General features: G+C 44.5%; 1 protein-coding gene across 11 annotated transcripts in view; it reads left to right on the top strand.

Moving 5' to 3' along the window:
- Nucleotides 1–338: 338 nt before the first annotated feature.
- Nucleotides 339–14,200, top strand: part of DTNB (dystrobrevin beta) — a 339,918-nt gene continuing 326,056 nt past the window's right edge. For 5 of the 11 annotated variants that reach the window (XR_012800853.1, XM_075595323.1, XM_075595322.1 and 2 more), the window contains exon 1: nt 344–532. The gene's annotated coding sequence lies outside the window, so the exon portion shown is untranslated. Of the gene's footprint in view, nt 533–14,200 lie in introns of all 11 variants that reach the window. The other 6 variants (XM_075595324.1, XM_075595325.1, XM_075595321.1 and 3 more) reach the window with 3 other exon arrangements.

Genomic DNA, 14,200 nt, shown 5'->3' with positions numbered 1-14,200 from the left:
CAGGATGCAGTAAGATGCCGCCACGCCAAGTAAGGGATTTTTCCCCCGGGTTGGCCTTCAGTAGAAGGTGGCAACCCTGTTGAAGGGGTCTTCATCCAACCAAATAAAAAAGGTATCACCTAACACTGATGTACTCATTTATTCAGGGGAAATTATTTAAACAGCATTGTAATTATTAAACCCTCCAACCTCTTTGGGCTCATGTGTCATATAGATCATAGATGAGGGCACTGACTCGCCAGTCACAAACATGGCCGCCTCCTGGCGCCGTGACGTCTCGGGGAGCAGTGGAAGGAGCGAGGAAAAGGTGGGCGGGAGTAGGTGATGTGCGCGCGTGTCAGGTCGCGTGCCGTGCCCGGCTCATGACACCTCGCGCGCGTGTGTGAACGCGCCGCCGAGCCTGGAAGGAGAGCGCGTGCCCAACGGTCCCCTGTGCGCGGGAAAGAGCGGGTGCGGGTAACGGACCCCGCGAGACCGGGCAGGAGAGAGACACCGGACCGGGAGCAGGGGGCAGGGAGAGCTGCCTTGAGATGTGAGTGTGAGGGGACTCTGCTGTGTCTGTATATACACGGTGTCAGGTATACACACTGTACATACAGTCTGGGACAGTGTGTGTACTCTGTGTGGGTCATGTACAGTATACACACAGTCTGGGACAGTGTGTTTACTCTGTGTGGGTCATGTATACACACACTGTCATGTATACATGTTCTGTACAGACAGTGTGTATTTGTCATGTACTGTACACACACGCTCTGTCATATATGCTGTATATAGTGTATGCTCTGCCAGTGTCACATATGTGAACACGATATACAGTGTATGTTGGGATGTACACACTATCACACCTGCTGTGTGTATGTGCAGTGTGTGTGTTGTCATCTGCTGTGTTTACAGTGTGTCATACTGTATGTGTGTGTGTGTATATATATATATATATATATATATATATATATACACATACACATATATATATATACATACACACACACAGTGTTTGTCAGGTTGTGTGTTTATATACCAAGCATGGCAATTTCCCAGTTTGTATGTACATGGCATGTATATATGTACAATGTTATCTGCTGTTTATATACGTGTATTTAAAAACAAGGTGTAAAAAAAATATGCTATGTTTTTTACAGTGTGTGCGTTTTATAACCGGTGTGTGTGCGTTATAACCAGCACCTGTGTTTGTGCAATGTGAGATCACTTGTCTGTTTATATACGCACTCCGTGTGCGTGCACCTCAGTGTTTACATGCATTGCTTGTGAGCACATATGTCTGTTTAGATACACCGTTGCTAATATTGATATGCACGCCAGTATTTACCTGAACGTGTGCCCCGGTGTACGTAACTGTGTGCGTGCCCTGGCGTTTTTACCTTTTCACCTCTGTGTGCCCCGCCGTGTTGCCTTCCCGCGTATGCGTGCCCTGGTGTTTTACCTTCCTGCGTGTGGGCACCCCAGCATGTTGCCTTCCCACGTGTGGGTGCCCTGGCGTGTTGCCTTTTCGCGTGTATGTGCCTTGGCGTTTGTCTGTGTTCCTTGTGTTTTGCACCTAGTTATCTGTGCATGCATAATTGTTAATGAATAAGATACATTATGCCGGTGTTTAACATGTAGATTAGTAGTTTCCAACTTATTTTTTTTTTGAGCAAAGAACCCTATGAAATTCTAAGGAACCCCAACGCGCTCTAACAGCGAGTCTGAGATCAGATGCATTGCAAATGGTTCTGTATTTGGTGCAATTTTAAAATGACAGGAAACCCTTTAGGGATGCCCGGGGAACCCTGGGTTTCCTAGGAACCCGGGTTTAAAAACACTGATGTAGATGCACAGTGCACTGTTGGCTTAATGTGAGGAGTTGTCAGAGCATGCAGCTTCTCCCGGGTTTTTTATTTAAATCATCTTTTCCCATGACTTCTCCATGTGTGTAGAAGTGTCAGTGGGATGCAGGTTACGCATTCCTGTTTTTCTGCCTTCATTTCTCTTGTGTGCTTCTGTAGCAGCCCAGTGAAGGGAATTCCTGTCTGTCTGCTGCCCAGAGTACATGATCCCAGGCTGACTGAAGCCCAGGGGGGAGCCCTGTCTGGCTTAACCCATGGGGGGGCTTTTGCAATGACTGTTACTGAAGTGGGGTTTATTATTTGTTCAATTCATCTATCACTCCAGATTTTTGTTTTACTTCATTAGAAACTGTCCTCTTGACTTTAAGGTTCTTTCTAAACACATTTTACCTTTTGGACATATGAATGAATGATTCAATGTAACCCTGGTATTCTGAGTAACTGAGTACTTCCCCTTTGGAATCCACTCAGATGTTTAGTTAGCATCATGCTCTGTCTTGGAGTAAGCAGCACATGGAAATGATATTGTCTGAAAATTTCCCAGGGGAATCCAGAATCATTTTGTGGTCATTTTTTCCCTAGGTGCTTTGTGCCATGTTCTTCATATTGGAGTGTTTACCAAACTGGTACCATCATGTCCTTGTTTTTTCACCACTATTATTTATCATGCCCGATGAAGGACTCTGAGAAATTCAAAAGCTTGTAACATTTCAACTACTTTTTGATCCAATATAAGGCATCATACCACCCACACACACCCTCCTTTATTACTACATAAATGTCTGAAGTGATTTCTTGCTCTGCTTGTACTGGTGTTTGTTTTTAATTTAGATGTCCTGTATTTTAAAACATACAGAACACCTACAAGCTCATATTGAACCCCCAAAATAACCACAACATATATATAAGCATATAAGTTTCACAGAGGAGTGCTACTGAGCATGGCAATATATATATTTAAAACCAGAGACATAACATAAAACACAGACAAAGCTCAGTGCACATCCAGTAAAACTTATACACGGTACAGTGCCTAAATATACATGTATAAATAACTAATAAATAAAATGGTCTTTTAGTTTAACATTTTGGCCAAATTGTTGTAAGCCCTTGAGCCAACTGCACGGCAGACCACGTTTCAAGGGTCCCTAACACTAATATAGATTCTTAATAACCTGTGCATTGCCAGGAAGAATGATTTATAATAAATCTGTCAAAATTAGTTGCAAAAGTTCTAAGTCTGATTGAAGCTTTTATTAACCTGTACATTACCAGGAAAAGCACTCTGTAATAGATTTGTCACAATCACACTGTAAGCAAGGGAGTTCCCCTGAGAGTGGGAGATGCCATGGAGTGAGCTTTTAACCATTTAAATGTGGGAAGGAGTGAGCTTCAATTAGGTAGGAGGTTGCCACCCTCCAATCAGCTAAGACTAGCTGAACAAGAATTATAAAACATACAGAACACCTACAAGCTCATATTGAACCCCCAAAATAACCACAACATATATATAAGCATATACGTTTCACAGAGGAGTGCTACTGAGCATGGCAATATATATATATTTAAAACCAGAGACATAACATAAAACACAGACAAAGCTCAGTGCACATCCAGTAAAACTTATACACGGTACAGTGCCTAAATAGTTAAAAGCTCACTCCATGGCATCTCCCACTCTCAGGGGAACATGCTTGCTTACAGTGTGATTGTGACAAATCTATTACAGAGTGCTTTTCCTGGTAATATACATGTTAATAAAAGCTTCAATCAGACTTAGAACTTTTGCAACTAATTTTGACAGATTTATTATAAATCATTCTTCCTGGCAATGCACAGGTTATTAAGAATCTATATTAGTGTTAGGGACCCTTGAAACGTGGTCTGCCGTGCAGTTGGCTCAAGGGCTTACAACGATTTGGCCAAAATGTTAAACTAAAAGACCATTTTATTTATTAGTTATTTATACATGTATATTTAGGCACTGTACCGTGTATAAGTTTTACTGGATGTGCACTGAGCTTTGTCTGTGTTTTATGTTATGTCTCTGGTTTTAAAGTCCTGTATTTTAACTTCAAACTATTTTGATTTCAACACACCTTTAGGCTACGGCCCCGCTCCCTCAGTCAGCGCGCCCGCACTGCATGCAGGCAGTGCGCTGAGAGGCACAGACCGCTATCTGCGGTCTGTAGGGAGCGGTGGCCGTGGTTTGAGCGGAGGGGGGCGTGGTTTGAGCAGAGGGACCCGCTACGCCCCCTCCCTCCATCCATGGGCTTGGTCTCCCGGGCTGCAGGAGGGAGCTGCTGCGGGCTGCTGGAAGGTAAGCAGCTCCCGCTCCCTCCCCCTTCCCCCACAAATGCCCTCCTCACACACGCTGATACACACATACACCACCCGCTACCTTGTGGAGGAAGCTCTCTGACGGCTCCCGCCCCCACCGCTGATAGACTCATCAGCGCACCATGTGACGTGTCACGGCTCGGGATCACAATTTTCTTGCGTCCCCTGGCGGCTGACGCGTCACAGCGCGTTGTGAGTCGTGCAGCGAGGGGGGACTGGGACCGGCTCAAGAAGGATACCCCTGCTGGTGAGGAACGCGGCCGCGCGCGCCACCGGATGCAGCAGGACCAAAGCCTTACAAGAGTGGCTGTCATTTATTGTGGGTATTACACTTTTGCATTGACCGTAGGGTCCATGTATTAATCAGGAGCTCTGTTATTTTAATGTTCTCATTTGATGCAGCTCTAAGGCTTTGTCCCCACTGGCGCTGAGCGCGCTCATGCTTGGAGAGCTCTCCAAGCATGAGCGCCGGGTGGACTTTAAATTTTTGCATGCGCTCGCAGGGTTGACGCTGCAGGAGAAGCTGAGCGCGCTAGTAAGTATAAATTTTTAATTTACCCGGGCGCCGGTGAACGTGTGTGCACGCGCATACCCGCGCGCGCATCACGTGAGCAGGGACTTGCATAAAATATATATATAATCTCTCTATCACACACACACACACACACACACACACACACACACACACACACACTGTTTGACAAACCTATACATTTGCACGCCCCGGGCGAGTGGATTTAACATCGTGGCGAGCTCCTATTGGTCCAAGCAGCACACGTGTGGTACTAGGTGGCGAGTAGATTTTTTTTTTTTGTTGGCCGAGTAGATTTTTTGGTGATTTGTCGATCTCTGTGTATATGTCACCTCGCCAAGTGCCGCCCGCTCAGCGCTAGCGGGGACATAGGCTTAGTGCTGGCATTGATAGTCTTATTCTGCTTGGGAGCTCAATTTTCTTACAGGCACAGACTTGGAGATAAACATCAGATGAGCAGAAAGAGAAAGTTTAGACAAGTGAGGTTGTTGTTGTTGCTTAGTTAGTGAGATGGAAACACAGACCGTAGAAGAAAATATACATGACGGTTGTTTTTTATGTTGATGCATTACTTCAAATAATTCCTACGTTTTGGTGAATATCTTACCACAGGGAAGCGCAAACTGGGTGGGTGTGAGAATTGTTTTGGGGGGGTGGGCATGGCGGTTAGAGGCCCCGCGATGTTCCCCGCGGCATTTAAATGAAATGCTGGTGGGACCGTACAAGGCCTCTTTTAACTTGCTTACCGTGATTCAACGGGTCATGTCAAATGACCTCGCGGTGTAATTTCACACCCGTCACATGACCCTGCGGCGTCATTTGACGCTGGCACAGGAGAGGGAGTGCACGAGCACTGGGGGAGAGCAGGCAGGGGGCACAGCACCAGACGTTTGCACACCCTGTCTTACCACTTAGAAAAATGGTGTAGTACTGTAATATGTATACATTTATAATTCCTTTAGGTGAAGAAGTATTGCATTGAATGTCTTTATATAGCGCCATTAATGTATATAGCGCTTCACAGTAGTAATACACGGGGTAATCATATAAATAACAGGTCATGGGAATAAGTGCTTCAGACATAAACGTAACATTTAGGAAGAGGAGTCCCTGCTCCAAGGAGCTTACAATCTAATTGGTATGTAGGAGGAATGTACAGAGACAGTAGGAGGGCATATTGGTAAGTGCTTGTGCAGGGGGGCAAGCTTTATGTATCATGTCTAGTAAAGCGTTTCCCAATTAAATTTAGTTGTGGAACCCTTTTTTTTTGTTCTTCAACAGAATGGAACCCCTTAAATATTTTTTGCGTAGAACATAATTTTTTTTTCTTTTTTTTTCTTTGTTCAAGATCAAATGATATAAATGAACTGGGGCGCTCCCTGAATGTAGGTGTATTAGTTAAACCACCGAAAAACAGTATAATAATTCAAAATACACGGAATATTGCACCAGAAAATACACAGTAAAATAAAAGATTAATACTGGCCAGTTGGGTAATGTGTGTTGAGAAAGTGGAGCAAGCGAGAGAATACAAGACATTCATGGAGTTTGGAGGCAAAAGGCAGGAGGGAGACAGGTCGATAGTTAGAAAGACAGGTAGGGTCAAGCTGCTGTTTTTGAGTAATGATATAACTGTTGCATGTTTGAAGGAGGGAAAGGTACCATAGTAGAGGGATGTATTAAATATGAGTGTGAGCGTAGGGGTTATAGTAGGAACAAGATGTTTTAGGAGATGGGAGGAAATTGGGTCAGGGCAAGTGGTAGAGGGAGAAGAGATCAGCAGTGACACATACTCCTCTGGTGACAGCGGAAAACGAGTCAAGGAAGGCAGGAGGAGAGTTAGGAAGCAGTGTAGAATGGGAGGAGGAAACAGAGGGGATGTTCTGATGAATGGATTCCACATTTTCCTTGAAGTAGTCAGCAAAGTCCTGAGGTGAAATGGAGGAAGAAGAGGCAGCTGGGGGTGGTTTGAGTTGAGAGTCAAAGACAGAGAAGAGTCGGCGTGGGTTAAACTTGTGTGTTGATTAGTGAAGTAAAGTAGGTTTGTTTAGCCTGAGAGAGGACAGAGTTGAAACAGGATAGCATACACTTGTAGTGAAGGAAGTCTGCGAGAGTGAGATTTCCTCCCGAGGCGTTCAGAGGAATGTGGATGAGCGCAGCATACGCGTGTGGGAATTTAGCCATGATCTGGGTTTAGAAGGGCGAGGATGGCAGAGAGAAAGCGGGTCATGTAGATCAAGAGAGGAGGATAAGGCAGAGTTGTAGTTCCTGACCAGGTTGTCGGGGTCTGTAGCAGAACTGAGAGAGGAGAGGGAGGAGCGTAAAGTGGAATCAAAGGCTGGTAGGTTAATAGAGCGCAGGTTTCAGCAGAAGCGAGGGGGTGATGGAGAAGGGGAGAAACGAGAGAGAATGAGATGAGGTGATGTCAGAGAGAGGAAATGGAGAAATCAGAGAGAAGTTTTTTTGTGAAAACCAGGTCTAGGTATTGGCCATCCTTGTGGGTGCTGGCTGCAGTCTACTGTTGAAGGCCAAAAGAAGAGATTAGAGAGTGAAAGCGGGAGGCCCAAAGGAGAAAGGGATCATCAATGTGGCAGTTGAAGTCCCCAAGAAGAAGAACAGGGGAATCGGAGGAGAGAAAGAAAGAGAAGTCCCTTACTATGTTTTCAGAATGGTCTTCAGTCTGCTTAAAATATTTTACATGATACGTAATCCATGCTAAATACTTCACATTACAGTGGCTTTTTGTGCATGGTCTGAAGTGTGGTGTACTCTGCATGGGATAAAATGAGGAGTATTTATTTATCTAACCCAGTGGTTCCCAATCTGTGCGCCGCGGCGCCCTGTTGCGCCGTGGCTTGCCTAGAGGGGCGCCGCGAGTATCCTCCCCACCATCCCTCCGATTATCCCTCCCCACCATCACTCCCCAACATCCCTCCTTCATGCCGGCCGGGCCGCAGGGGATTGGCTGCAGGCAGAGAGGAAGCCGGGGGCAGGGCTTCCGCTTTGTGTAGACTGCAGAGCACACGGTGAGTGTGTGTGTCTGCCTTCCCGCTCCTGGCTCCTCTGTCTACTGAACGGTGTCCCGTCCCCTTCTGCCCCGGGTGATAGGAGAAGATAGCGGGGGTGCTGGGGGGAGTGAGTTAGTTGTACATTTGCCTATCCTGGACGGATCTCCTGCCTTTCCTCCTCCCCCCAGTCACTCACATCCGTCACTGCCTCTGCTCTCCAATGTGTGTGTCTGTGTGTGTATATATCTGTGTGTGTGTATATATCTGTGTGTGTGTATATATCTGTGTGTGTGTATATATCTCTGTGTGTGTATATATCTGTGTGTGTGTATATATCTCTGTGTGTGTATATATCTCTGTGTGTGTATATATCTGTGTATATATATATATATATGTGTGTGTGTGTGTGTGTATATATATATGTGTGTGTGTATCTGTGACTGTGTGCAGGGAGATGCCTGCACGGTTCTCCTGCCTTTCCTCCCTCCCCCTCCCTCACCTCCCCTCCTCCCCTCCCCCCCCAGTCACTCACATCCGTCGCTGTCTCTGCTCTCCACTGTGTGTGTCTGAGAGAGTGAGAGACTGTGTGTCTGAGAGACTGTGTGTCTGAGAGACTGTGTGTCTGAGAGACTGTGTGTCTGAGAGACTGTGTGTCTGAGAGACTGTGTGTCTGAGAGACTGTGTGTCTGAGAGACTGTGTGTCTGAGAGACTGTGTGTCTGAGAGACTGTGTGTCTGAGAGACTGTGTGTCTGAGAGACTGTGTGTCTGAGAGACTGTGTGTCTGAGAGAGTGTGTGTCTGAGAGTGTGTGTGTCTGAGAGTGTGTGTGTCTGAGAGTGTGTGTGTCTGAGAGTGTGTGTGTCTGAGAGTGTGTGTGTCTGAGAGTGTGTGTGTCTGAGAGTGTGTGTGTGTGTCTGAGAGTGTGTGTGTCTGAGAGTGTGTGTGTCTGAGAGTGTGTGTGTCTGAGAGTGTGTGTGTCTGAGAGTGTGTGTGTCTGAGAGTGTGTGTGTCTGAGAGTGTGTGTGTCTGAGAGTGTGTGTGTCTGAGAGTGTGTGTGTCTGAGAGTGTGTGTGTCTGAGAGTGTGTGTGTCTGAGAGTGTGTGTGTCTGAGAGTGTGTGTGTCTGAGAGTGTGTGTGTCTGAGAGTGTGTGTGTCTGAGAGTGTGAGAGAGTGTGAGAGAGTGTGTGTCTGAGAGTGAGAGAGTGTGTGTCTGAGAGTGAGAGAGTGTGTGTCTGAGAGTGAGAGAGTGTGTGTCTGAGAGTGAGAGAGTGTGTGTCTGAGAGTGAGAGAGTGTGTGTCTGAGAGTGAGAGAGTGTGTGTCTGAGAGAGTGTGTGTCTGAGAGAGTGTGTGTCTGAGAGAGTGTGTGTCTGAGAGAGTGTGTGTCTGAGAGAGTGTGTGTCTGAGAGAGTGTGTGTCTGAGAGAGTGTGTGTCTGAGAGAGTGTGTGTCTGAGAGAGTGTGTGTCTGAGAGAGTGTGTGTCTGAGAGAGTGTGTGTCTGAGAGAGTGTGTGTCTGAGAGAGTGTGTGTCTGAGAGAGTGTGTGTCTGAGAGAGTGTGTGTCTGAGAGAGTGTGTGTCTGAGAGAGTGTGTGTCTGAGAGAGTGTGTGTCTGAGAGAGTGTGTGTCTGAGAGAGTGTGTGTCTGAGAGAGTGTGTGTCTGAGAGAGTGAGAGAGTGTGTGTCTGAGAGAGTGAGAGAGTGTGTGAGAGTGAGAGAGTGAGAGAGTGTGTGAGAGTGAGAGAGTGTGTGTGTGAGAGTGTGTGTGTGAGAGTGTGTGTGTGAGAGTGTGTGTGTGAGAGTGTGTGTGTGAGAGTGTGTGTGTGAGAGTGTGTGTGTGAGAGTGTGTGTGTGAGAGTGTGTGTGTGAGAGTGTGTGTGTGAGAGTGTGTGTGTGAGAGTGTGTGTGTGAGAGTGTGTGTGTGAGAGTGTGTGTGTGAGAGTGTGTGTGTGTGAGTGTGTGAGTGTGTGAGAGTGTGAGAGAGTGTGTGTGTGTGAGAGTGTGAGAGAGTGTGTGTGTGTGAGAGTGTGAGAGAGTGTGTGTGTGTGAGAGTGTGAGAGAGTGTGTGTGTGTGAGAGTGTGAGAGAGTGTGTGTGTGTGAGAGTGTGAGAGAGTGTGTGTGTGTGAGAGTGTGAGAGAGTGTGTGTGTGTGAGAGTGTGAGAGAGTGTGTGTGTGTGAGAGTGAGAGAGTGTGTGTCTGAGAGAGGGAGAGAGTAAGAGTGTGTGTCTGAGAGAGGGAGAGAGTAAGAGTGTGTGTCTGAGAGAGGGAGAGAGTGTGTGTCTGAGAGAGGGAGAGAGTAAGAGTGTGTGTCTGAGAGAGGGAGAGAGTGTGTGTCTGAGAGAGGGAGAGAGTGTGTGTCTGAGAGAGGGAGAGAGTGTGTGTCTGAGAGAGGGAGAGAGTGTGTGTCTGAGAGAGGGAGAGAGTGTGTGTCTGAGAGAGGGAGAGAGTGTGTGTCTGAGAGAGTGAGAGAGTGTGTGTCTGAGAGACACCAACTGTGCACTGCAACTGTTAGGTATGTATATACAACTTTTTGTTTTTACTTTGGGCGCCGCAGAAAAATCCTGATTGCTTTGGGGAGCCTTGAACCGAAAAAGTTTGGGAACCACTGGTCTAACCCATTGTAGGTCTTAGGCTCTAAGTAAGAACACAAAATCCAAAATAATAATTTCTGGCTGAACCCAATGGGCAGTTCCTTAGCCTGTTAGACAGAACCGATTTGAGCGCCTTTGCTGTGTTCCTGATATACATTCCAACTGATAATGTTATTTAACTGAAGGCAGAAAAAAGTCTCTTTAGCAACTGTGAGCAACAACAAATGCTGGCTAAAAGAATAAAGGTGTTAAGGCCTCTGACTTTCTCAATTCTAGTTAACTGTCCTGAGGATGCTGGCATTAGAGGAAGAAGTTCCATGTAAAGGTGGTCCAGTACCTTATTAACCAAATAGTGTTTTAATTGCAAGGGGCCATATTTACTAAGTACAGGTAGTCCTCGTTATCCAACGTTTCACTTTACAATCAATGGCATATCCAACGCTATACAATGCAACCCTAAGGGCTGTTTTTTGATGTCAGAATGCGTTATCCAACGCACACCGCCACTGATTAACATGGGACTCACTTTACAATGGTTTCACTATCCAACGCTACTTCCAGAACGGATTCCGTTGGATAACCGAGGACTGGCTGTAGTCTTCTGTCATTGGACACATCTGTACTGGAACTCCTTATAATCCTTCCAAGTCAAAGGGCTGTAAGGTGTCTTCCTGCGCTGGAAAGTTTCTTAGGCCGCGATTATAGTGCTGGCACGCGCGCGATGGAACGCAAGGAGTCGCTGTCGCCTGAGCAATCCGTGGACTCTGATGGGGAGGCGTGGCCGTGACGTCACCAGGCTGGTTCACACTCATTGGCTGAACCGCTCACGTGATGCGGCCGCCGTGTGAAATAACATTTGTCTCTTCAAAATTCTGCCGAATTTCCTCACGTGCTCGACCGTGCGCACTATGGTCAGCTTGATAGAGGTACTTTATTTTATTGGGGCCGTCGTGCACACTATGGCCGCAGCCTTCAAGTAGACGACCACTTAATAAAAATGGGCCCATATCCTATCTTCCATGACAGATATTTATTTTTGGTTTTACTAACATAATAATCTGATTCCGCCCACTGTATTATTTATTGATTCACAGATTTGTTTTTAAGAGCCTTGCACTATTTCTTCAATTTGTCCATCCCCCAGGCGCTCATTGTTGCCAGATCCAATTTTTAATCTTTTTCCAGGCAATCTATATAATGACAGAAGATTAACTTCATTGTAGAATTCCTACTAAGACCATAAGTGAGAGTTCAGAATTGTCTCTAAAAGTGGCAATGTTCTCAGTGCCTCTGGGAAGGGAGTTCCTTGTATTGAATAGGGTTACATACTGTATAAGGGCTGTTTTAATGTTGGCCGCACGCGCTCCGCACTTATAATTGGCTGTGGTTAGTCAGCCTTTCTATAATAGGGCCGTGCACGGCAGTGAGCGTGGAGCTGGGCGATCGGGGAGAAGACGGGGAAAAGAATCTTTTCGCGCCGCTACCGGCGCTGTGTGTGTGTGTGTGTGTGTGTGTGTGTGTGTGTCAAAGTTGCACAATAAAAATCATTTTTATTTATTCAACATGTTTTTTTTATTTTAAAAATATTATTTAATAAATGATTAACTCGCACAATCTATACATATATACACACACAGTACCTTCCAACCCTGTCGCTCACAGCTTACACACAAAAAGTGTGCGTCACGTGCACACACTATATTGCGGGCCTTAGATATGTACACCATACAACACAGAATTTTTCACTACATCCCAAGTCTCTTGTGCAGATGATTTTCAATTTAAATCTACAGGTATGGAACAAAGGTATGAGGTCTTTATAGTTTTTAAGCAACACCATTCATCAAGAATTCCCATTTATATCCAATAAAATAAATGTAAAAGCTTAGCTGTTTTAAACGTAACAATGTATTTTGCATACATTTTTTTAATGACTTTTTACAAAATGGATTGAATACATTTTGTCTTAAAACCAGGATACTCTTCATGTTAGAGACGTATTACACAGAGCTGTCAAGATGCCCATTGCTTAAATGCTACACTTTCTAATTTTGTGTGCATGTGTAACTTTGTAAACCAAGATAACTAAAGATGATTGCCCGCCAGATCTGAGCAAAGAAACACATATCTTTTATACATGTTGTAACCACATTTAAATATCTGAAGCTGTAGAGCTACAAATGTGTGGTTTTGGGGTGAACTATATACCCTATATTATACATTGTATCTTCAACTCTTCTCGTTATGGTAAATTTTGAACCGTTTATTTTCAGATTCACAGACTAATACATAATATACAGACTGTATTGAGACTCTATCAGCAGAACTACAGATTTAGAAATATAATCATGAGTAGGCAGCACACTAAAGGCCAGCTTTTCTAAATGCTGCTAAGTTTTGGTGCACATTAAGGATTGTTCAAGTGTGTGTTGAGCACAATTTAGTAGATTTAGTTCTCAGTGTAATAGATCCAATGCATCTTGCAGAGTAAGAAGTAATAGTGTGAACATAATGACTTCAGGAATGGGTTTTCCGTAGAGTAATGATAATGGCTAGAAAGTATCTGGTGTGTATTGATGGGCGTTCTAGAGATGGGAAGAGATTTTACGATCTTTCTGCTGTGATAAGAGGCAAACCGCAGAAAGAAAATAGACTTGCAGTGAACATATTATATTGGCAGGTGTATAGTGAGTTGCTAGCTGAGATTAAAGGGGGGGGGGGGGGAATTCACTGCACATGATAAATATGCTAAATATAAATACTGGTCTGCTTCTTGTAATTGCTAAAGAGCTTTTCTTTTAAATATAAAGGCTCAAGCTGTTGTGAGAAAAAGGAAAGTTTTATAGCCTTGCAAATAAGATTCCAGTACTTGGGAACCGGCTGAAAAATAATAGTGGCACACACTTATTTTCTCACGTGTAGTAGACAATGTGTCCGCACGTTCCAGCTGCCCAGTACAATGGGCACAAGGCTTTTTGCAAAACTTTGTTAAATACATTTTATGTGGCTCACATTTGTCATGGTGACAGGAAGGAAATAATTGAAATAGTTGCTTAAAACGTTATCCTATCCGTATCATTGATCCATTAGCTTTTTGTGAAATTTATTGCCTATACAGTATAAAAATGTAGAAATGTCCCCATTACAGATTCGGGGTATAATGGCAAGTGATATAAATCCTATTAAGGGAACAGTGGAAAATATTGAGTAATAATGAGATTTAGAGAAGTAGTACACGTGGATGTTGCCATACATTTACCATAAATGACAATAAATACTCCTATTAAGAAAAGTTAAACAGTGTTCTCCTTTGAGAACTTTGAAAGACATAAAGGAATTAGTAGGGTTGTTCTAAGAAGAAATTGAAGACATCGATGTTCAGGAATATTTTTCTTTTATTTCTCAGTTCCATAATTACTGTAATTATGTCCTTTAAGGCAATCCCTTCAAATGAAAAGATTAATTTCCCGTTTCTTTGAAAGTAAGTGATTTTTATTTTGGTTTATATAGAATGGATTAAACCAGGGGTGGGCAACTCCAGTCCTCAAGGGCGATCAACAGTCTTCGACTGAGCCACCTGTGCAGAAGCAGAGATATCCTGACCTGTTGGTGGCCCTTGAGGACTGGAGTTGCCCACCCCTAGATTAAACTAACGAAGGCATGGACCAGATGTACCACTTTAATCCATAGGATTCACAAATGTAGGAAAGTTCTCCTGAAGTGGATCATCAATATTCTTATTTATAATTGATAACTATCATTCTGTCAGACGTTGCCTATTTTGGCTACTTCCTAGAGCAGAAAATAGAAAACGAACAGGTAGGTGTAGTGACCTCCATCCTGTAAACGTGTGTGCTTTAGTATGTATAGTGAGAACTCTGCAGGC

The sequence above is a fragment of the Ascaphus truei genome, chromosome 4 (assembly GCF_040206685.1).
Source record: "Ascaphus truei isolate aAscTru1 chromosome 4, aAscTru1.hap1, whole genome shotgun sequence".
Taxonomy (NCBI): Eukaryota; Metazoa; Chordata; class Amphibia; order Anura; family Ascaphidae; genus Ascaphus; species Ascaphus truei.
Note: the sequence above shows the minus strand (reverse complement) of the source record. Positions and strands in the feature narration are given on the sequence as shown.